Below are 22,678 nucleotides of genomic sequence, written 5' to 3' on the forward strand. Positions count from 1 at the left end.
AGCCCCACCTTTTTTTTCTCACTCAGCAATCAAAAAAGCTTCCGTTAGATTACAACAGAGGGGACAGGCAACAAGAACCATCACTCAAAAAAGGGGAGGGCAAGTTCTTCCCTACTGAGTCACGTTGGGGCTCCACCGGAACTCATCGAATTGATAGTCTACAGTGTTTCTGGATGTTTCAGACTGAAGCTGGCGTCAGCATGAGAGCACCTCCATCTCGTAGCTCCGTCGTGGCCATTCCGCAAGTAATCATGGCAGCCGCTCCCCACCGGAAGCCTGCGGGAGTCGGGGGCCCCCAAGACTTTTGTAGAATCTTCAAGGCTGAACGGACGCTTTCGAGAATGGGGCCCAAGCCCTAGCAGACAAGCGTCCGAGTTCCAAGGTGTCCCAGGGCCATTTTAGTGGACCACGCCCAAATCCGAAGACCCGGCCGCCATTTTAAGAGTCCTGTGGCAGCCGCCTATCACTGCACCGCAAGAGTGGAAGCAACTCAACTACATGGTGAGCGAGACGCTGTAGCTGCAAGAGCGGGGGGTAAACAGCTGAATGGCGGAAGAGGCACAGTGTAGTAAAAGCGGGCAGAATGGCAACTGAAACGGTAAAGGGGCACCCCACTACAGCAGATGAGCCTCCACCTGGGGAGGCCCATTCACGCCACCTTCCCCCCTCCCCCCGGGGGCGCCCCACGCCGTTTTTCGGAACAGCATTGTAGGATACCAAAACCAGTGCGGCAACTTACTGGACATGACCTGGGTGCCGTCCAGATCTCAGCGCGTTCTGCTGCCTTGGGACTATTCGCACAACAAACCGCTACTGACGAGACACAGTGCAGCAAAAGCGGGCAGAAAACCGCTGAATGGCAAGTGAAACGCTAGAACAACGCTAGAATAACATCTGGAATAATTGTCGCACAGAAGAACAACACACAAAACTCTGTAGTGTCGGAGGAAAGTAAAACAGAGAAGGTCACTGTAGTTTCAGACACACTTAACACTAATAACTTAACAAAGATATCGTCTGTCTATGAAGCAGCTGTCATGTTCACAGAATTGACAAAGAAGTGTGCAGACACCAATGCTATTAAGAAACACAAGGAAATCCCTAACGCATCTGCATTCTCGGAAGAGGTTGACACAGATGACATCTTAAGGAACAAAGAAAGACAAATTAAGGATGAGGAAGTTGTCACTTTAGTTTTTTCAATAATGGGAAATATGCAGTCATTGACTATGAAGGATGTCTAGTGAAGCAGAAAAAAGGCCATTTGATTAATCATCGAAAATTGAGTAATTGCGTAATTTGGGCATTAAAGTTATATTATTGGAAATAGATGGTTATAGTTCTGGTTAATTTCCATTCAGAGTGTCCTACACAGCACCACTCTAGGTAAACACTACTTTATGTAAAACATGGGACATAGAAATCATTGGAATGTTTGTGATCTTTCCTGTTAAGTTGCATCATAAGTTATTTTAACCATTCCATATAAAGTCATGCATAAAAATGAATACACAGACACAAATAACATGTGTATCCAAAAACAAAATACAGATTTCGGCCTTATTTATTGCCTCTAGTTTTCAAAGGCAAATTTCTGTGGAAAACATGCACATTAAGGATTGCCTTTCCTTAAACCTTTTGTTTTTTTTAAAAAATTGGAAGAAACAAAAAGTCTTCCCTTCCATAAATAACCCAAGACTTTTATTTTGTTATGGCAAGGAAACGAAATAGAGAATAAACTATAGTTGGTCACCATGGGGTTTAAAAAAGGGATGGTTCTTCACCAGATTAGATATTTACCCAGACCCTCATTCTCCAATGTGATGAACTAGGCTAAAATTCTTCTGGTGCCTGCACCCTGTCACAGAATATCACCCCAAAACATGAATGCGTCCAAACACCAGATTGAGTTGAACCCCACAGTAAGCCTTATTTCTTCAGGGCCTCAGAATTTCTTTTGCTTTGCTCATGGAAATTGTGGGATATAGGACAGATAAGGTGTCACCATTAAGAAAGGGTAGTATTTAAATTTGCATATCAATTATGTTTAACCTTTTAAAAATATGATATGCTAGCTTGAACTTATGCTTTACATTTGAAGCCGAATTCAACAGCTAAAGTAAGTAGGTTTTCGTAGTTGTAATTTTAAAGGGTGATGTAGCAAACTGTAAAGATTTTCTAAAACAGTGGAGCGTATTTAGTTTTTTAATGTACATGTTTTTGAAACGATTACACAAATGAAACATTTGTGAGTTTTAAATTTCCGGAGAAGTATAATTTACGAATAGTTTTCTCTGTAGATGTTTTTCCATTAACAAACCCAGTTCCATCACCCGCCCAGGATATCACTACTGTTCCCCATGTCATAAAACCTTAGGATGTTCAATAACTGAAACAGCTAATATGGGTTTACTTACAGGGGACATCTTTTGTTCTGTTTTGAAAAGTAAAACTATTGTGAAGGCAAGTATTATACATAATAAGTGTTTAATATAGCATTTTTCAGTCATTGGTAAAGCAGCTAGGACCTGTTCACTCTTGACACCCCAGGTGCTGTGTATGTTGCACTATAGTGCTGCATCGGGAATATGGACAACCCTATTGATGTCGATTTTTCATTATTGATTATTGTAAAGAAATAGCGACTCCCCCCTTTAGCAGATTAGCTAAATCTTTGCGTATACTGACCATTGTTCCTTCTGTTTTAATAAAAAATGTTTTAAGGTGTTTACTGTTTTTGTTGCGATGTATATATTTATAAGTTATTAAAGTGTTATAATCCTACTACTTTTGTTGGAGTGCTATTTATTATTAATGTGACACATAATTGTGAAGACTTTGATGTACAAAAAGGCAGCCCTGGAATCTTCCTTTTCGGGCTCGGTCCCACACACCCTCACAGTGAAAATTCCCTCCCCAATCACAATACAGGATAGTTATCAGATTGTAGGAACGCGTGTAGTGTGACAGATCTCATCGGGTGGGGGCCTTGATCTACTGTAACTCCTTTGAAGAGGGGTGATTCTTTACAGTTGAGGCCATAAACTACATCCGCAGGCCTACGTGATAGCCTGGGACCGGCCTGGACAATCGGACACAGAGGAAGAGGAGTGTCAGTGGGTGGGGTAGTGAATAGGGTGAAAGGGAGGTGTCGGACGGGCACAGGGTGTGATTCTCAGGGAAGAGCAGCGCAGATGGGGGAGGTTTATGGCCCATGCATGAGAGAGAGAGCGGGGGTGACCAGTGCGTGGGGGAGATGCTTGCGAGGGTGGGGAGCCATGCTGAGGATTGGCAGCATGCAGAGAGTGGGTCTGGTCAAAGCATCTAAAATGGCTGCCGTGCACGACAAAAATGTGGCATTGGAAAAAATTAATTAATAACAATTATTTTTAACAATATATTTACTTGCAGTGACAAAATGGCGGTCAACACTTCCTGATTTCCTTCGAATCGAACGATAACAGACGTCACGCAGCAAAAAAAAAAAAACGCTCACGCGCAGCCGCTGGAAGACAAGTATCAACATACATGAGCCTCCTCAACCACCCTCAGAAAACATAGGGGGTCAGGATACGTCTCCCGTACCCCCTTATACCCAATACTCACATTGCTTTTCCTCCATCTTGTAATTCAATTAAATCGAAACACAAAATGGCGAATTCCCGTTTCGCTACCAGTTTGCGACCCAGTTCGCGAACCGAGAAGCGCTTCTACCGCGAAAAATCAAATTTTTTTTATTTGCCCCACTGGACCCTTTAATAACCCCAACATCATTCCTAGGGGGTCAAGAGGAGTCTACCTTGCCCCCTTTCATTAAATTCCCCCTTCGTTTTTCTCCTCCTCTTGTCTCTCAATCCTACCGAGAGACAAGATGGCGGCCGCACCGGACTGTTTAGAATGTTGACAGACACCGGAGAGCCAATCAGCTTCGCTTCGCAAAGCTCCGTAACGCGAAAAGTACGCGAACCGGAGCGCTACCCGGAGCGCTGTCACAGATATATATGTTTTTTTAAACGTTAATTTCTCAAAATCCACTGGAGCACATATATTGAGACCCAGCAAAGGCACATCGGGCTAACAGTCCCTACAATTTTGCCAAGTTTCGTGTAAATCCATTCAGCCGTTCGAGCTAAAAGTGAGGCCAAACGCCCTATGGAAAAATGAATGGGAAAAACGCGTTTTGGGACCCCCCTTTTTTCTCGGTCCCCCCTTGACGAACCCCCCCCAAATTTTTAGGGGCTGCTCAGAAACAAAATGTGCCATTTTCCTGAAAAGTTCAGCCAATTCCGTCCACAAACGCCAAAGTTAGTAGACATAGAATTTTCAAAAATCCCATAGGGAAATAATCCTAACTATATATACCTACTGGCTATCGCCAGTAGGTAATACATATATATATATATATATATATATATATATATATATATATATATATATATATATTACCTACTGGCGGTCGCCAGTAGGTATATATAGTTAGGATTTTTTCCCTATGGGATTTCTGAAAATTCTATGTCTAATAACTTTGGCGTTTGTGGACGGAATTGGCTGAAATTTTCAGGAAAATGGCACATTTTGTTTCTGAGCAGCCCCTGAAAATTTGGGGGGTGTTCCGCAAAGGGGGGGGCGAGAAAAAAGGGGGGTCCCAAAACGTGTTTTTCCCATGTTAATTTCCATAGGGCGGTTGGCCTCACTTTTAGCTCGAACGGCTGAATGGATTTGCACGAAACTTGGCAAAATTGTAGGGACTGTTAGCCCGATGTGCCTTTGCTAGGTCTCAATATATGTGCTCCAGTGGATTTTGAGAAATTAACGTTCAAAGTAAGATATATATCTGTAACAGCGCTCCGGGTAGCGATCCGGTTCACGTACTTTTCGCGTAACGGAACTTTGCGATGCGAAGCTGATTGGCTTTCCGGTGTCTGTCAACATTCTAAACAGTCCGGAGGGGCCGTCATCTTGTCTCTCGGTAGGATCGAGAGACAAGAGGAGGCCAAAATAAAGGGGGAAATTACCATAAGGGGGCATAGTAGATCCTCGTTGACCCCCTAGGTTTTATGTGGAGGTTTTAAAAGGTCCCAGCAGGGCCAAAAAAAAAAAACAATTTTTTTTTTTTGCGTGGTGAGCGCCTAGTACGCGAACCGGAAAGCGTTCTGGGCAGCGTACTATAAGGATAAAAGAATGATAGACTTTTCTAATACTGTATGTTAATTGTTTGTTGTTTTTGTTGTTTTTTTTTGTTTTCTTTATTTTTAAAGTATTTTTTTTTATTTTGATTGTGTTTCATAATTCATTAAACTTTCTAACATTTCATTGTCAGAAATTTCAAAATTGAATATAGGGTGTAACATGTCCTCATTTTTAAGCAGGTTATCCACTGCTTCAACACATTGTAGTAGTTCCTGGTCTCTACTTTGATCCATAAAATCATCAATTTTTCCTTGGCTGCTCTCTTCCAGTACAATTGTAAATTGAACTTGTTGCTCGCCTTCCATTTTGCCTGAAATTTTGATTAAAAAAATATATATTAGTAGAGATAGGGCACTGTTGGGATTAATTTTAGATAGGCAGTTTTTATCAGTGAATTTATCTTTTGGCAGTGTATAGTATCAGAGTGGAAATAGGACTATAAAAAAGTGTATGTGATTTAACCAAGACAAGCCTAACTCCATTCATAACTATAACAGAGAAGTCTATCTAAATCCATAACTACTACAGAGGGATAGTATATATCTATCAGAAAAAGTCTACCATATTAAGTTATAGTGCACAATATACTTCAGTTTTAAAAATAACAACTTACCTTCACAAACAAGTTGAAGTGTTTGGTAGCTATTCAAATGTGATGTACAACAAGAAGTAGCAGTCAAAATGGCTGTGTTTTCTTCTCTTCCTTTATATATATTCAGGTATATAACCAATCAAATGTCAGGTAATATAAGTAGAAAATGAAAGTAATATTTTCATTGGTTGTCCACCATTTTGTGTTTCGGTCGAATTAAGATATAAAATGGAGGGCAAATAATGTTCAGAATGGGTAGAAGGGGGCACAGTACAAGTATTTTGACCCCCTAGGTTTTCTGAGGGTGGCTGAGGAGGACCATATGTGCGGGGAAAAAACATTTTTTTTTAAATTTTGCGCGGTTAGCTTCCAGTTCGCGTACCGGGTAGCGCTCTTTGCGCGTAGTTTGTTGAAAATTACAGAAAAAAGTTAGAGAAAAATAATAATTGTGAGTGATCAGATGTAGGGTAGCTCTGAGAAGAGCTTTTGGGTTTATGGTACATTTTGGTACTTATAAGTAGGTACCAATGCACAGTCTTAAATTCAAAATGAAAATTCTGTTGCCCTCATCTGAGAAGTGAACTCCATCTCCTCTGTAGATATCTTGCATGTAGTAACGCAAGTTATTGTTGTACAAGGAGCCCATTCCATGGTCTCTCATGTAAGCTGAAACAGATTTGTTTACATGCTTCCTCGCTTTCTCAATTTGTGGACAAAATTGGTTGGACCACCTCCATTTCTGTCTTTGGCATATATTGGAATATGCCAAAGCAGTTTGAGGAAAAAGTGCCATTAATTGCTCAAAGGTGTCCTTTAAAAGCATTTCTAGACCTACCCCAGTCAAAGTGCCCAAATCATTACCTCCACAGTGTACTATTAACAGGTCAGGTTTTGGCAAATGCATAAAGGTTTTCACCAATGGTATCAATTGGTGACATTTCAATCCTCTTTGGCCCAACCACTTAATTTCCACATCTTGTAAATTGAGGTTAGGTAAATTTCTGTTCTCAGCATACCTTTGAGCCCAGTAGATGTAACTATGTCCAACAATCCAGACATTAAACATGGTGGGAGAAGGTTGTGCTGCAGTCAGATGAAGTGTGGTAATGAAAGGGCAGTTGAAACAGTAGGAGTTTGTAAAGAAAAAAAACTGTGGATTTCCAGTGCTAATGATTCATTAGCAGTGATTGGTGCATTTCCATTTCTGAAAACAGAAATTTAGGGTGCATGGATGTGTTCTTTGAAAGATGTAATTTGAATGGTCAAGGAAGAAACATTTAATGAAAGATTGCACTGGATACGCAGGTGCACTGAGAGTTCAGAGTTCAATTGAAACATTGTTGTGTGAATTTGCAAACATGAGAGGTCTTTCAGGAGGTGGTTGCTAAGCAAAAAAGGCAGAGAGGGCAGAGGGGGGAAGGGTTTTGATTTGAAAAAAGTGAGGGAAGAGTTATGATTGGCTAATATGAGAGATATGTGTAATGAATATCTGTATTTGTGTGCTTTCAATAGCTGCAGCCTCTGGAGTGCATCCTCTTTGTTCTGCTGAAGACAATTTGGAGTATTTCTGAGACTGTTTTGAAACTCAAAAAGTATTTGCTAAGGTGAGAAAAGATTTATTTAATTTAGATAGAGAATAGTATGATTTAAGGAGAAAATGATGAAGAAAGCTGTGTTTTTAAAATGTGGCTTTGTCTCAAGTGATATACAAATAGATTTTGTTTTTTGGGAGAAATTGTAATTGCATATTCGGTGTAGCATTCTGGCATGCAGTAATACAAGTTATTGTTGTACATGGAGCCCATTCCATGGTCTCTCATGTAAGCTGAAACAGATATGTTGTTTTTAAAAACGATTTTTGAAAACAATTACATTTCTGGATATGTACTGCTAGAGCTTCATAGGTTGTTTGGGTCATATTTATAAGGCATTTGAGTGTCTATGATGTTATTTTTCCCTTTTTAAATGGAAAGCGTTCTTCATGGGGCAAGTTTGTTGTAAATACGCTCCCACCTGTGCTTGGCAAATTTAGATTTTGATTATGGGAGTTACATAGTCATGTTAATAATGTCCCAAAAATGGTGCAAGGGCATTCAATAAAACGCTTTCATGTGTCTCAAGGACATTTTCAGTCATTTCCTCTTGAATGCAGGTATACAATTGATTTATATGCTGTGTTTAAAAACGATTTTTTGAAATCAATTACATTTCTGGATATGTACTGCTAGAGCTTCATAGGTTGTTTTGGGTCATATTTATAAGGCATTTGAGTGTCTACGATGTTATTTTTCCCTTTTTAAATGGAAAGCGTTCCTCATGGGGCAAGTTTCTTGTAAATACTCTCCCACCTGTGGTTGGCAAATTTAGATTTTGATTATGGGAGTTACATAGCCATGTTAATAATGTCCCAAAAATGGTGCAAGGGCATTCAAAAAAACGCTTTCATGTGTCTCAAGGACATTTTCAGTCATTTCCTCTTGAATGTAGGTATACAATTGATTTATATGCTGTGTTTAAAAACGATTTTTTGAAATCAATTACATTTCTGGATATTTACTGCTAGAGCTTCATAGGTTGTTTTGGGTCATATTTATAAGGCATTTGAGTGTCTATAATGTTTTTTTTCCCTTTTTAAATGGAAAGCGTTCCTCATGGGGCAAGTTTCTTGTAAATACGCTTCCACCTGTGGTTGGCAAATTTAGATTTTGATTATGGGAGTTAAATAGCCGTGTTAATAATGTCCCAAAAATGGTGCAAGGGCATTCCTAAAAACGCTTTCATGTGTTTCAAGGACATTTTTAGTCATTTCCTCTTGAATGTAGTTATACAATTGATTTATTTGCTGTGTTTAAAAACGATTTTTTGAAATAAATTACATTTCTGGATATGTACTGCTAGAGCTTCATAGGTTGTTTGGGTCATATTTATAAAGCATTTGAGTGTCTATGATGTTATTTTTCCCTTTTTAAATGGAAAGCGTTCTTCATGGGGCAAGTTTCTTGTAAATACGCTCCCACCTGTGCTTGGCAAATTTAGATTTTGATTATGGGAGTTACATAGTCATGTTAAAAATGTCCCAAAAATGGTGCCAGGGCAATCTAAAAAAACGCTTTCATGTGGCTTAAGGACATTTTAAGTCAATGAGGAAACACAGGTGATGTAATTCTGAAATGAGGAAAAGAAACTCCACATTTTTCAATTACATCACTAGTGTTTCCTAAGTTTATGAATGACATTGTGCAGATGAAGTTTAGGTGTGACCACAGATTCAAAAGAGGTCTGCCCTTTGTTCAAGAGTGAAGTGGACATGACTTACTTCATTGGTAGGCCTTCACATGTATTATCTCCTTTGTTTTCTTCAACAAGTGAAAATCTCATCTGCAACCATGTGTTGGCCTCACCTCAAAGAAACAAAACAGGTGATGGACCGAATGTGGATCAATGACACACATTCACCCCAGTCCAAAGATCTGGGCCCAAACAAACCTTTGGATAGGCCACACCTTATCGTCAACCTGAATTAATCATTTAAAATGTTAGGGAGAGATTTATGATTGTTGTATCCCTGTTTTGTACCACTGTGTGTCATTTTTGTGACGCAGTGCTGGTGCAAAAGATTTGCTATGTTAAATAATAAGTAGGGTGTTAAGTTTTTGATGACTGTTATTCATTTACTGTCTGGTAATAGTGGTTAATAACATTTTTTATTATATTTTTCCACAGATTCAACTGCAGATCATTTCAAAATTTGAAAAATGCCAACTAAGAATCGAATTAGAAAGGCTAGAAAACGTCAAAGACAGCAAGATCATGTATTATTGCAGCAGTCCTCTCCCCAAAATACTTGTGAAATCACCAAGAAAGCTCCGGGTAAGAGCACAAAATCATTCTTAAGAAATATTTGTAGTAAAAAAAGTATTTCTACAAAAAATGTTTCAGTCCAGAAAAAGAAAAGCAATTTAAATGGAAAGGAAAGCCCAATCAAAAATGTTACTGGTAGAGCAAGAGATAACTCTGTGCATGATAGTAGAAGGAAACAACAGTTTAGGGACATTCGAAAACGAATGTTCAGCAACAGGATAATAGTTAATTTATTAAAAAATATTAAGAAAGGCCAACAGAAAGTGGCATTTTATAAGAAGAAGAAAAATGTAGAGAAAATTATTGATCATGCTTTTGAAATTAAGCGAAAGTTGTTTATTTTGGTAATCAATAGAATTAGGAAACTAAGCAAGGTAATTTCTGATTTCAAATCAAATAGTAGATGGAAGAGAGTAGTAAATCGTAGTAACTTTTGTGAAGTTTTTTCCGGACAATGGATGCATAGTTCAAGTTGTGAGGCATTATTTAATGAGGAGAGTTATTTTCAGGATAATGATTTGGTGTTTGCAGTTGACACCAGTGGTCGAGCTTATGAAGTGAAGGATGGTTGTCCAGTTGAAAAAGAAAAACTTGTGACAACAGAGACAGACGAGGTGTTAGGTAATGATGTTTTAGGAAGACGTCCTAAGGGTCCTGTGTACATTTGGAAATGTAGTTCTATTTGCAGTGTGCGACAGGTTTCCATCAATTTGCTTTGTGATTTTATACGGACATTTAATAAGAAAAGTTTGAAGCAGAAAATTAAGTTGTTGCAAGATTTAGATCCTTGCAGAGTGAGACAAATGACAGGTTTGCGTGGTCATTCACTGGCTTGTCTTTCCAGGAGAGTATGCCAGAGTGTTTTTCATCATTTCAGGATGCAGCAGTGCATTATAATAAAGTGAGAAAATTTGTGAGAATGTTGTATTATGCTAAGAGTCCAGCAATTATGCTTAAACAATTATGTGCTGCTCTTTTGCATGGTTCTGAAATAGATGTCAAGAATATTTGTGAAGAAATTGAGTTTTGTTACTTTGGTAGTAAAGATGAGAATGTTCAAATTGACCCAGAAGTAGAAGGTAATGTTGAAGATAATGTACAGGTTTCTAGTACAGATAAATTTCAGAAGGAAATTGCCGCGTTTCAGATTAAATCAAGTGAGAGGCCTAATTTCACTTGTGTGTGTTGTCGACGCACTTATTATAAGAATCAGACTAAGTTAGTGGATTTATATGCAAAAAGTGAAAGGGAAAATAATAGTGAATGGAAGGATTTCGCCACATACTTGATGGTAGAAAATTGTTTTGATTTGGGATCGGATCAACGTGTGTGTACTTATTGTTGTAACAAATTAAACCAAAACCAGATGCCTGCTAGGGCGGTTCATAATAATCTTGAATTGGTTGAGGTTCCTTCTGAATTGAAGGATTTAAATACTTATGAATCTATTTTGATTCAAAGTATCCATCCCTTTCAGGCTATTGTAAGAATGGAGCCAAAGACAGGGAAGTTGCCTCCAGCAGATTTACAGAGAGGATTAAAGGGAAGAGTTGTTTATTTGCCTCTAGATTTGAACAAAAACATTAACACAATTGGAGTAGAAAAAGTTGAAGAGGAACCTCTGGTTATCTTGGTTAATGGGGTTCCGACAAAGAATAAGAAAATATGGCAAGATTTAGTGGATGTTAGGAAAGTCAAAAAGGCAACATTGTATTTGAAGAAAAATAATAAGTACTATATAAATGTATATGTTGCAGAAGAGGAAGAAAGTGATGAAGAGGATAGCGATCTGTGTGCTGGCCAAATTGAGAAAGTAGAGGCCTCTAAAAGTGATATAATTACTTTGCATCCAAGGAAGTCATGGGGAATGCAATTGAGTTGTTTCAAATGAAACAAGCCAAATGGAGTCCCATTAGTGTTTGGGAGGAAAGTTTGGAAGCTCGGTGTTTCCCACAGCTATTTCCCACAGGTCGAGGAGGAAGATATGATGAGCGACCTCATCAAATTCCTGCGTCTGAATACCGGACTTTATGATTGTATGCAGAAGATCCTAGGTTTCGTCAATGTATTCCCTATTTGTTTCATCTCCTGTTTGAAAGCGATCTGTCTGGACTGTCATATGCAGTGAACCACATCTTAAAAAGTGGTATACAGATGCGAAACATCTCGGCAAGTGACTTTATGCATAAAGTCAATGTCCAAGACAGTATTTTGGATTCTCACCTAATTAATCTCATGGCGTGTCAGCGTGGTACTAATGAGTACTGGTTCCGTCGTCATGGTGATTTAAAATGTATGCTGAGGAACTTAGGAACTCCAACATGGTTCCTTACTCTGAGCTGTGCCGAGTATGGCTGGGAAGACTTACTTGAATTTCTATGAGAGGCAAATGGAAATATTGAAAACATTGAATTCAAGACACCTGGAGAACTGTGTTCTTTGGATCCAGTGAATGTATGCAGGTACTTCAATCATAGATTTGAAGCTCTGATGTCTTTCATCACAAATAAGAAGAATCCACCTCTTGGAGAGGTGTTGGATTTCCTCTGGAGAAAGGAGTACCAAGCAAGAGGTGCTCCTCATATACATATGTTGTTGTGGATCAAGGATGCACCTACATTTGGAACAGATCCGGATGACTTAGTGATGAATTTCATAGAACAGTATTCTACGTGTGCTGTTCCAAATGCAACGGAGAAGAAAAGCCTAAGAGAACAAGTTCTACGTTTCCAAAGCCATCGTTGTGGAAAGTACTGTAGTCGTAAATTCAGAAACAAGGACAAGTTCTACACCAAATGTCGTTTCAACTTTCCACGACCGGTGATTTCTAAAGGAAGAGTGAACAGTTTGATGTCTTCGCTGCGACATAATGTGACGAGGAAATCACCCAAAAATACATACAGTTTGAAAAGGAACGAAGAGTCCAAGTACATCAACGACTACAACCCAGTGATTTTGTCCATGTGGAATGCTAACATGGATATACAGTTTGTGGCTGACAACTGTATGGCTGTGGCTCGGTATGTGACATCTTACATCACCAAAAAAGAAAAGACAGAATTGAAGGATATGTGGGAGGACATTTCCCATGAAAAGAGCCTCAGCAAGAAGTTGTACAGTTTCAGTCTGAAAATGTTGTCGCATCGAGAAATCGGAGCTTACGAATGTTGTGACCGGTTGTCTTCAGCAAGTCTCCATGCCAAATCCAGGAGTATCGTTTGGGCGAGTCTTGGTCTTGCTGCAACGCGAAATCGAGTTCTAAAACCTGTCCGGGAAATTGAGTATTTGGCAGAAAAGGAACCAAACAGTACCGACATTTTGAAGACCAACATGTTGGATACATATTATCCAAATCGAAGCAGTCACCTTGAGAATGTTTGTCTATATGAGGTTCTACAAAATTATATATTCAAGAGGAACATCAAAGAAGATATTGAGAAAGGAGTGTATGCTGTAATTGGAAGTGAGGGATGTCTGGTCAAGCAAAGAAAATGCCAATTAGTAAACCATCGAAAATTGAGTGGCGAAGGAGTTTTTCTATTTAGCACTTTTGCAACTTTTCAAGCCTTGGCGTGCAGAAGAGGAACGGCTTGGAGATTTCCTCTGTTACGAAGACTCTTTCACTGCTGCTAAGGAGACCATAGAATGTCCTGCTTTTCCCAAATATCAAGAAATGTTGACTTTGGAAATTGAGCAGGAAGCAACGATTGCAGCCGAGATTGCCAGAGACAGTTCTCAGGACAGTCAGAGTTCTGTTTCATTGAGTCAGGATCCACTAGGAGGACCTATTATCGAAAATGAAGCTGCCACTGCTATGAATGAAGTGGAAAGAGCCATGGCACATGCTCAGGAGGATGCAGTTAACTTAGAAGACTTGGAAAAACAACTCAACATTGAGCAGAGGAAAATATATGATGAAGTTACCAAGCAAATTGAGCATGGATTAAGTCATGAGAAGAAAGAGTGCTCATGTACATCGTTGAAGCCTGTCCGACTGTACGTGAGTGGAGAAGCGGGAACTGGAAAAAGTTTCCTCATTAAAGCAATTTCATGTTATTTGCAGAAAAGGACTGAGACATCGTTGTCTTGTGTTGTTACCGCTCCTACTGGATTGGCAGCACATAACATTAAAGGGATTACTTTGCATCGTCTACTGATGCTGCCGGTGGAGCATGACAACAAATTACAATACCACACGTTATCTGGGGATGCTTGTTGTGAAGTTTCAAGAGTCTTGAGGAAAATGAAACTTCTTATCATTGACGAAGTAAGCATGGTTTCCAATGTCATGCTTGCCTTTGTGCATTTGAGAATGCAAGAAGTTCTTAAAACTGAGTATGATGTGTTATTTGGTGGCAAACACATCATTGTTTTCGGAGATCTTCTGCAGCTGACACCAGTAAAAGGACAACCTGTCTTCAAAATACTCACGCATGAAGATACCAGGAAGTGCCTAGGGAGCATTGGCAACGTCAATATATGGTTAAATTTCAATTATGCTGAACTGCATGAAAATATGCGTCAGGCGAAGGATGAAGATTACAAGAATATTCTACAAGATATTAGAATTGGAAAAGTGACCGAGCATGGGAAAGAAGCTTTAAATGCACGATTACTATCAAATTTATATCCCGAACAAGACATTGTGCCTGAGAATATTTTTCAGAAAATTACTGAGAAGAAATCCGGAATATGTTTGATGCCAAATCTTGCAGAATGTGCCATCTTCAACAACAAAATGTTGAATTTAGAAAAGCAAGAGATTGTGAAACTTGAAGCTATTGACAAAATAGAGCATATGGGATCAACAATTATTTTGTCTGAGAATTTGAAATCAAAATTGGATTCATTAGAGAAGACTATATCTAAAACAGCGGGTTTTGAAAAGACTTTGAATGTGTGTTTAAATTGCTGAATCATTTTGAGAAGGAATTTACATGTTGAAAGAGGTCTGGTAAATGGATCAATGGGTAATGTTGTTGATTTTGAGAAATACAGAAGTAGAGATGGTATTGAATTTATAAAAATTAAATTTGATGGCATTGAGGAAGTACAGCTAATTGGTCGTTGTTCTGCTAGGTTTTTGCTTGTTAAAGATTTATATGTTAGCCGTAAACAGTTTCCTGTTTGCTTGGCATATGCGGTGACAATCCATAAATCGCAAGGTTTAAGTGTAGATACTGCATTGGTGAATATTGGCAGTTCTGTGTTCAAGGAGGGTATGGCATATGTGGCATTGTCACGAGTTAGAACTTTATCGGGATTGTACCTGATTGACTGTGATGTCACAAACATTTGTGCGGATCTAGATTGTGTTAAGGAATACAATAGGTTAAGAAAAGAGTATGCGCCACATTTGCCTCAATATCCTTTGTTTGAGAAACGTGTGGTAGGCCGGAAACGAAGAAATATCAGTAATAGTAGGGAGGTTGTAGCAAAAAGCCCAAAAGTCGATGAACCGAAAATTGTAAGCAGAAAGAAAGTGGATTCTGTTGAAGATGTTGTCGGTTTTCAATTTGAAAACAGTTCTGGTGTCAACTGCTATGCAAATGTAGTGGTTAATGTTCTCTTTTCACTAGAGACTTTAAAAGAACAGATTGTGTTCAATTCGGAACAAAGTTTATGCTGCTTGTTGAATTCTGTGTTAGAGAAATGTAGCACTGATCGAACAAAAGTAGAAAGTGTGTCTGAAGTTCGTTATCTGTTAGATGAATGTTCAGGTCAAACAGACTTCTCTGAAAATAATCAGCAGGATTGTCAGGAGTTTTTAATGTATATGCTTGATGTATTGCAAGATGAGGGTGTAGATGTAGATCACCTGTTTGGGCTTTCTTATCAATGGCAGCATGACTGCGAGAACTGTATGGTATCAAGTACTACTAGTGTAGACTCAGAAAGATTTATATATTTAACTTTGCCAGACAGTAAATCAGTCTCCTTTAATAAGCTAGTAAATGCAGCGGATCACAACATGGAGTGTAGCCAATGTAAATCTGAAATGATGTCAACATTATTTATACGAAGATATGGCCAGTATGTCATTTTAATGATCCAACGATGTAGGCCTGATGGATCAAAATTGTCAACTTTAATAAAAAATGTTGTTGCTTCTCAGCTGTCAATATCAGGAAGGACTTTTGTAACTGTAGCAATTATCTATCACGATGGTCCTTCAACAACATCAGGACATTACACAGCTTATTTAAAGTCTCGAAACGGCTGGTCATTCTGCAACGATTCTGTTGTAACTTTCAAAAAAAAATTGCCGTTTGACCTTAAAAATTCTTACCTGGTGTTTTTAAAACCAAAATTTTAAGGAAAGAATCTCGGGATTTCCTCTGAGGAATTGCAAAAGGTTCATGAAGTAGAGGGAATGTAAGTCTGCAATGCTATCTAGATTATTGGTCCAAAACTTTTAATTATAATGTCAATTTAAAAATCCAACTATATAAACCTGATGCAAGTAAGTCTGCTTCATAGTAAGAAGTATCAGTGTCATAGGAAAAGGAGAACATGAATGAGAAAGAAGGGTAAGATATTAGTAGTCCAGGATTGTGAAAATAATCTTAAATGTTTTCTTTTTGAAAGTTGCGAAAATAGAAAATGACGGGATTTGATTGGAAGAATTACAAGAGTTGTGAATCGCTGCAACATGATTTGGACAAGTGGAAACATGTGGTAGAATGTGAGAAGTCTTTTATTGTATGTAACATATTTTTTAAAACGATGGAGGTTTTCTTTCAGAAAGTGACGGGCTGAAAATATTTATAGCACAACAGAGTGGACGCTGTTCATAGGACATCCTTCGACGTTATGGAAAGTAAGTTAATTTTAAGGAGTTTTGAATTCAGATTTCTTAGGTTGTATGGGTTTTTTAAACACAATCATTTTGATTGTGTTTTTTTTCCCCGCTGTTACATGATGAATACCTTCAAGTCACTGATTTAAGTGAAATTTGATACATTCTGAGAACAGCAAAAATAAACCATTTAACATGTATAATTAATGTTCTACTTTTTGTACTTATGATATACATTTAGAAATGTGAGGTAGATATGGAGAAACTGAGGCTTCTGTAAGTGTCAAAGTTAATGCTTACAGTGCTGCACTTCTGGGTACTGTTTTTTTTTTAAAACTGAATAGGCCTCACCTCAAAGAAACCTCTTGAAAGGACACATCTTATTTGCATCCTGAAACAATCATTTAAAATGTTAGACACAAATTTATGATGGCTTTACATCTCTTTTGCGCTGCTATTGCATCACTATTGTGAGACATCAGCAGTGCAAAAGATGCACCATGTTCCAAAATAGGCCTCACTTCATCAGCATCAAGATACTGTTTGTTTAATATATACATCTTTAGGATTGTGTAGGGGACGTAGAGAAGCAGAGGCTTCTGTAAATGTCAAAGTTGTTGAAAAACTGTTTGTTTTTGAACCTTTTCCCTTGTCTTTTCTAATTTTTAAATACATGTTTTAATATTTTTGGAAATGTTTGTTCTCTCTTTCACAGATTGAAAGTATGAAAAAAGAATTGAAAAAGTTAAGAATTATAAGGTAAATGTTTTCTACTCTTTTCGTTACATTTCAATCACATTCACCTACTTTAGGGCTTCAGACTATAGAGCTTTAAACAAAGATTATTTAAATGTGCAAATTTGGAGCTGTGCCCGTGGGTTTTGGTTCAATACACAAGTGCATTGACCTAAAATGCGTGTGCACATTACCAAATCGCCGTCTGTTTCCTCAGGCGTACTCCTCCCACACCTTTGAAGTGAAGTTTAGCTTCACTATAAACGCCCCGGCTGCTTTACCTTCTCATTCTACTGTCCTCGCTTCGTCCCCTCTCCTGTCTGCCGTGTACATTTCTCCTCCCCCCCCCCTCACAGTAACGTCACTCACACATGCAACGCCATTCACACACGCAACACCATTCACACACGCAACGCCACTCACACACACAACGCCACTCACACATACAACGTCACTCACACACACTATGCCATTCACACACGCAATTCATCCACGCAATGCCACTAATCCACACAATACCACTCATCCACGCAATACCAATAATCCACACAACGCCAATTATCCACGCAATGCCTCTCATCCACACAACGCCACTCATCCATTTGCAAAACCAAACGAACAAACTCTTCTATTGTGAAACCTATTGCATTTTCAATGCTTGATTCTTTCACTTCCTTATGTATTTTGTTTTCCACAATTATATCCTTTTACTTCTCTTCTTAGGTAAATAAATCTACTAAACACCATTTCTGGTTTAAACCCTATAGCTGTCTTTCTTTTTACATCACTCTCTGTTTTCTTCTCTTGTACTTACTCCTTTATTTATTTTTTTTTTTTAATTTGGGGTTAGCTCCCGGTTCGCGTACCGGCGAGCGAACCGGAAAGCGAACTAAAAAAAAACAGCTTGCCAGAGTGTTACACTTTCTAGCAATTTTTGTAAAAAGGGGAGGTAGTTCTGAAAAGAACTTTTTTTTTTTTCTTTTTTTTTTTTTTTTACTTTTTTGAACATTATTTCATTTTTTTGTATTTTTTGAACACTTTTTTGTTTTTTTTCTTTTTTTTCAAAGGGAAAGAACAGAAAGAGGCATTGAAAATGGCTCAACAGGAGCAAAAAAAAAAATTTAAACTTCTTGCGTTTGGAACATTGGTGTTTCTCGAAAGCCAGATTAATCAATTTCACACTCATGTTAGCGCATGAAATTAGTGTTCCACAATACAAGCATGTCAGCTTCAGATGCACAAATTTTTTTTGTATGTTTGGCACTGTTTCGTTCGCCTCTGCCACTGAGAGAGAGAGATCAGAAGATGTTCTAGCCACCGAAGTTGGGGGGTTCTGTTGTAGTTCACGCATCTCTGCACGACTATAGTTGATTGGATGCCACCTCTGCATATGTCAGTGCATCGTGTGATTTCCAAAGCTGTATTTTTTATTAGTTCCCCTGGATAACTTTTCTTTGCAGATAAGGCACGTAGCATGGCGTGCATTGACTTTTTTTTCTCCAGGAGGAATGCTAAAAAATTGCCAGATAAAGCTTTCTTTCCGATGAGATACCCGGGGTAACTCTTGGACAAATTGTGGTCCCTCTTCTTCCTCTCCGTCTTCTTCTTCCTCTTCCTCCTCTATGTTTCCAATAAATTGTGCAGGGGGTCCTCTCTTCCTATTAGAAGATGGTGGTGGTGGTGGTGGGGGTGCAGAAGCTGAAGCTACTATTGAAGCCATCAGAGAAAATGTTCAGGTCTTCCTTTCTCAAAGTTGAAAGTCAGAGTGAGAAAAAAGGTGGGGGCTTTCATCATTTGGGAAAAGAAATAGTTCTAAACCAATGAAAAGTGTTATTTTTAGGTCACATGACCTAGTGTTACATCATTAGGAAACCAAAAGTGAAATGAACCAATGAAAACTTTAATGAACAAGTCACATGACCTGTTCCGCTCACGTTACGCGGAGCGCGCCGCGCTTCGAATCGCTTCCGGTTCGCGTTCCGGAGCACTTCCGGGAGCGCTAACGCGGCGCGTCATAAGACGTATTACGCGACAACGTGATATGTCGCGTTTCCGCGACGCGTCACGATGTTGATTTCTGATGCGGTAGTTGCGTGAACGGAACGTTTACCGGTTAGCGGACCGGGTCGCGGCATCAAATTGAGCTAACGGAAAGCTTCCCGGTACGCGAAAAAGGAGCGAACCCCAAAAATATTTTTTTTAAAAATAATCATAAACATATAAAATATAATTTGGGATATAAAGAAAAAGACATTTTACAGCTACAGATATTAGCTTTTAAAAAACCATTGAAATTCAATGAAAAAACCATAGGTTATAGACCATATATAGTTAGGAATTCGCATTTACAAAACCTTATTTTACTCACACAAAACCATTGAAATTCCATATATAGTTAGTTGCACTAACTATATATCGCGCACCCGCAATCCACTGCTGATGATGTCACATATTACATCATTCATGACATGGTCAGTGACATCACTGATGACATCACTGATGACATCTCAAATGACATCACTGATGACATCACTGATGACATCTCAACTGACATCACAGATGACATCTCAAATGACATCACTGATGACATCACTGATGACATCTCATTTGACATTACTGATCACATCACTGATGATATCATTCATGTGATTAATACGATGAACCTCTTCAGACTCTAATATAACCTTAGATACAATCAGTGTAAACAGACACTCACAGACTGTCACTCATCCATGGAGTTACTCACACACCTAGTCAGTCATGCAAAGAATCAATCACACCTCCATTTCCTCAACTATACAGTTATACAAACTTTACTTATTCAAACATATACTAACACATATTTACTCTCTTATACAATCCCTGATACAAGTTCACAATGATCCATACAGCCACTCACACATTCACTGGCTCTTATGCACAGTTATTTATATATGTCAACTCTCACATGTACTGTGTTTTACATATGTATTTACTTTGACATGTAGCACTGAGATATCCATTCACTCACCAATACACTCATGCACACAGTCAACCGCCCATACAGTTGTTTCCACATGCACTTTTGAAACCATACATCTAGTGAATCAACTGCTTACACATCTATGCACAGAGTCATACACCTCCCAGCCACCCACACACACACTCAGTCTCCCATACAAATACTTGGGCAACCAATCAATAACCCATATAGTTACTCATATAGCTACTTATCAACACATGCAACAGTTTACAGAACAACAGACATAATGATTCACAAATTAAGACAGTTTAGTCACTAACCCATGCACTCAGTGAGACACATTTAATCACTCACTCATACAGTCAGTCATGCACCTGCTAAATCCTTCATCCAGACACTTATACATCCACTCATTCTTCAATATGTAAGACATATTTTAACTTTACAGAAACATACAGTCACTGGATGTTGTCATCAGTGATGTCATCAGTGATGTCATTTGAGATGTCATCAGTGATGTCATCAGTGATGTCACTGACCATGTCATGAATGATGTAATATGTGACATCATCAGCAGTGGATTGCGGGTGCGCGATATATAGTTAGTGCAACTAACTATAGATGGAATTTCAATGGTTTTGTGTGAGTAAAATAAGGTTTTGTAAATGCGAATTCCTAACTATATATGGTCTATAACCTATGGTTTTTTCAGTGAATTTTCAAGGTTTTGTAAATGCTAATTCCTAACTATATATGGTCAATAACCTATGGTTTTTTCAGTGAATTTTCAAGGTTTTGTAAATGCTAATTCCTAACTATATATGGTCTATAACCTATGGTTTTTTCAGTGAATATATATATATACATACATATATAAACATATATCATCTGTATATCTATATAAATACAAACATAAATGCATGCATACATATACTTATATGCATACAGATGCATGTTATTTACATGAAAGTTGAAAAAACACTAATAAAAGCAAAGCTAAAAATCCACCTCATTACAAACAGAATGGCTTTAACTTAAACGAGGGCGAGATCTATTGCATTTTCAATGCTTGTTTACTTTGGTTCCATCAAGAAGGCATTCAGATGTGTCACACATTTGCCATAAATTCTGAATGTTAGCACTCTAGTTGCACATTAGATCACTGTAGTAAAGCTACTGCTCACCAGGGACGTCTGCTGCTGGTATTCAAAGTGCATGTTTCAGTCTGCATGTCAGAATTTTTTTAATGAAATAGAAGAGGATTTGAGAAGTCACTCAAAATGATCCCTAATTTTTCTTTCTGAAGCACTAATCATACTTTCTATGGCAAAATTAACCCCCTCATGTTGTTCCTTTTTAAATGGAGTGTTTTCAGACTTACCACTTCATTCCAATCAAGATGGCTTCTGGTGTGCCATACTTTTGTCATAAGTAAGACTGTTAGCGCTCTAGTTGTTCTTTAGAACACTCTGGGACATTCTGTCATTGGGCAATACTTGGGGTACATCTGGGTGATATTTGGGCTACATTTAGGCTCTTTTGTCTCTGGTGGCCATCTTGGGAGACTGTATGTCAGAATTTTTTAATGAAATTGAAGAGGGTTTGAGAAGTCACTCAAAATGTGCCCTATTTTTTCTTTCTGCAGCACTAATCATAATTCATATGGCAAAATATACCCCCTCATTTTGTTCCTTTTTAAATTAAATGTTTTAAGAGTTACCACTTTATTCCAATCAAGATGGCTTCAGGTGTGCCATACCTTTGTAATAAGTAGGACTGTTAGCGCTCTAGTTGTTCTTTAGAACACTCTGGGACATTCTGTCATTGGGCTATACTTGGGCTACATCTGGGTGATATTTGGGCTACATTTGGGCTCTTTTGTCTCTGGTGGCCATTTTGGGAGACTGCATGTCAGAATTTTTTTAATGAAATAGAAGAGGATTTGAAAAGTCACTCAAAATGTGCCCTAATATTTCTTTCTGCAGCACTAATAATACCTTCTATTGCATAATATACCCCCTCATTTTGTTCCTTTTTAAATTAAATGTTTTAAGAGTTACCACTTTATTCCCATCACGATGGCTCCAGGTGTGCTATACCTTTGTAATAAGTAGGACTGTTAGCGCTCTAGTTGTTCTTTAGAACACTCTGGGACATTCTGTCATTGGGCTATACTTGGGCTACATCTGGGTGATATTTGGTCTACATTTGGGCTCTTTTGTCTCTGGTGGCCATTTTGGTAGACTGCATGTCAGAATGTTTTAATGAAATAGAAAAGGATTTGAGAAGTCACTCAAAATGTGCCCTAATTTTTCATTCTGCAGCACTAATCATACTTTCTATGGCAAAATATACCCCCTCATGTTGTTTCTTTTTAAATTAAATGTTTTAAGAGTTACCACTTTATTCCAATCAAGATGGCTTCATGTGTGCCATACCTTTGTAATAAGTAGGACTGTTAGCGCTCTAGTTGTTCTTTAGAACACTCTGGGACATTCTGTCATTGGGCTATACTTGGGCTACATCTGGGTGATATTTG

Source organism: Lissotriton vulgaris, chromosome 6 (genome assembly GCF_964263255.1).
Source record: "Lissotriton vulgaris chromosome 6, aLisVul1.2, whole genome shotgun sequence".
Taxonomy (NCBI): domain Eukaryota; kingdom Metazoa; phylum Chordata; class Amphibia; order Caudata; family Salamandridae; genus Lissotriton; species Lissotriton vulgaris.